Here is a 2,984-nt window from a genome sequence, read left to right as displayed (position 1 = left end):
AGCTTAATTAGTCTCTTGGATCAATTTAGAATAATCAATCTCATCTTTTCATATAATTATCATTTCAAATCCTCCATCTAGGTGTAGTCAAGTCACTGGGATTGCTTATCCAGATCTGAGAGCAAATCCATACTCGCATCTCTTAGGAGGCGATAGGTCGCTTTGTCATGGTTCATCCTTATTTGCTTATTATTTTCTAACCATGCTTGTAATGATCTATTGAGTTTTTGTGTTGTAGCTGCAGGTATCACACTTCACAGGCACGACATTTTGGTGCCCACCATGGGGCCAAAAATCTTATTTTTGGCCTCTTAGCATCATCAAATTTCCAATTTAGCAGGTTTCTAGCTAGGTTTGATTCAGAATTTCGTACGAGTTCCCTTTGTGCCTCATACAAGTTCCTTTGTGTCCTCGTACGAGTAGAGATAATTATTGTACGATCAAGTGAGAATTATCGTACAAAATTCTATTTTTGTGTTTTCAAAATAGATTACATTTTAGGGTTTTCATGCTTCAATTTGATTATTACTAATGCTAACCCTGGTCTATTTGTGAGTTTTTCGGCAGCCTAATTGGTTTTTGAAGGATGATTATCGAAGATTACGCTTGTCAAAGCTTCATTTCACCAAAACACATATGACTACTAACGTATCTATTTTGCAGGTTGCCTAGGAGGATTCAACCAAACTTTATGTCTTCTTTAAATTTTCTAGGCACACTTGTTTTTGCTAAAGGAAATGAACAAATATGTATTATGTGTTTTGATGATAGGCGAGTATGCTCTCACCTTGCTTAGGTGATCAGAAAGCCAGACTCATCCTTTTCTTTCATTAGTGCATATCTTTAGCGGGCCTGCCCTCCTGAGGAGCCTATAAGGCCAAAGCCATTAAGGCCGGTGAGAGGGGAACGACCCAAGTGGGAACGGCTTACGCTAAGTACTCCAACCCACTATAAAATAAACATGATTTGATGAAAATCAAGTCAATGACAGTGCTTGGGAATAGCTCTCCTTCGTATCTTTGGTTATATCAAACCTTGGTTTTCAAGGCTGGGAGACCTCTTAATTGAGTTTAAACCCTGACGCGCCGAACAGATCCCTTACTAGTTCCAATTAAATTAGAAGCTACTTGATTCACCTCCAAAAGGGGGATAATATTTGTGCAAGAGAGATAGTAACTCTCCCAAGACACTTGCCATATCGTGCCCCCATTAGCGTTTGGAGTCAGATAATATGACGTCGAGAATCCATTGCGTGAGACTCAGCGGCCGTATTCTGATTAGCTATTGAGTGTGTACCTAAGTTTGCAAGCAAAGGTTTTCTCTCTTAGCCAACTTCCTTAGGTAACGTATTATTCTTGAGGTCACTTAACATATCACGTGTTTGTTGTGTCTTCGTCCCTAAAATAGAAAATTAGACATCTAAAAAACTGGAAAATAGAAGCAAAACATCAAACTTCATTGATAAAAAATATGTCCAAATAGAGTTTTTGTCTCTGTTCTGTCCTCTATCATACGAGTCTATTAGTTTGTCATACGAGGCATCTAGTTTATCATCGAGTCCAGTGAGAATTGTCGTACTAGCTAGTTTAGTAGAAAAATTTGTGTTATCTTTTATCGTCCTGTCTAGTGGGAATTGTTGTACGAGCCAGTTTAGCAGGGAATTTTATGCCATCATTTGTGGTTTGGTTTTGTGAGAAATCTCATACGAGTTTATGTCTTCTGTCATGCAAAATTTTTGGTTTGTTGTATGAGCCTGTTTAAATTGTCGTTCTAGGCTATGTAATCTGTCGTACAAATTTATGTCTCTATCTGTCCAAAACTGTCTTCTTGCATGTCTTTTTCAGATCTGTCATATTTGCTTGGTCAGTTTACAATGAGCATAAACACATGTTATCTGTCATTCTGTGCTTGGATTGTCTTCTTTGTTCTCTTGGTCAAGTTATCATCTGTCAAATCAGATTCTAGAAATAGACACCTCAAGATTTTCAAGTATTCACATTCAACAAGTTCAAGATCTAAACATCTCAAAGTGCATCATCACCCTCTTTGATAAATTGATCACTCAAAAACATAGTTTCTCATCAGGATATATCATCCTTTATCATGAAACTACAACATTTGGTCAGGATAACCTTGTCCCACATCGTAGGATATATCGTTCCTATTGGACTTGGTTTTTATCAAAATCATCATCATTGCACTTCAAAACTGAAGATCGAAAAACTTGCAAAATTTTAAACACTTGAACCATCTTTTCGTGTCATATCGCTCTATCGCATTTACGTTGACAGTTGATCACTTATCAAAACAACTTTTGGACAATCGAATCCTAGCACAATATCTAACACACGTGTATGCCCGTTTTAACTGGGGCTCAGAGACGAAAGATCGCATAAACAAAAATAGAAACATTGGAAATAACTGAAGAGCATAGAACCATGGAACACGAAGATGAAATACAAGTTGAAGAAGAAATAACAGAACAACATATCAGAGACATCAAAAAAGATCCTCAATTCGATAAATTTATGCAAAAATTATTGGAGGGAGAAAAAGAAAAATATTTCCTAATGTTAGCAAAATCTGGTGCTACACTCCCCCAAGATTTTGATGTGAACAAATTGACACAAAAGAGAAGTGACCCTCCCCCTAATAACAAACAATATGAGGATATTTTTGGTCTCAAAATGAATGACACGTCGATTCCTAGTAACACCAGAACCAACGAGGAAACTTACATTCCCAAAAGAGATGACGTAGAAATTCTAAATAACGTTGAATCCAATGAAGATACAAGAAGGGGTAGAGATGATACAAGAAGAGACCAAGATCCTCCTAGAATGCAAAATAATGGTTATGCAAGAACAAATAATGTTGATAATCCTATCAAAACTCTCACACAACAAATACAAACACTAAAAACACAAATTCAAGATATGCAGAGAGGAAATGTTAGAAGATACTCACTTCAAGAAATCTGTCCT

The sequence above is a fragment of the Cryptomeria japonica genome, chromosome 5 (assembly GCF_030272615.1).
Source record: "Cryptomeria japonica chromosome 5, Sugi_1.0, whole genome shotgun sequence".
Taxonomy (NCBI): Eukaryota; Viridiplantae; Streptophyta; class Pinopsida; order Cupressales; family Cupressaceae; genus Cryptomeria; species Cryptomeria japonica.
This window is presented reverse-complemented; position numbering follows the sequence as displayed.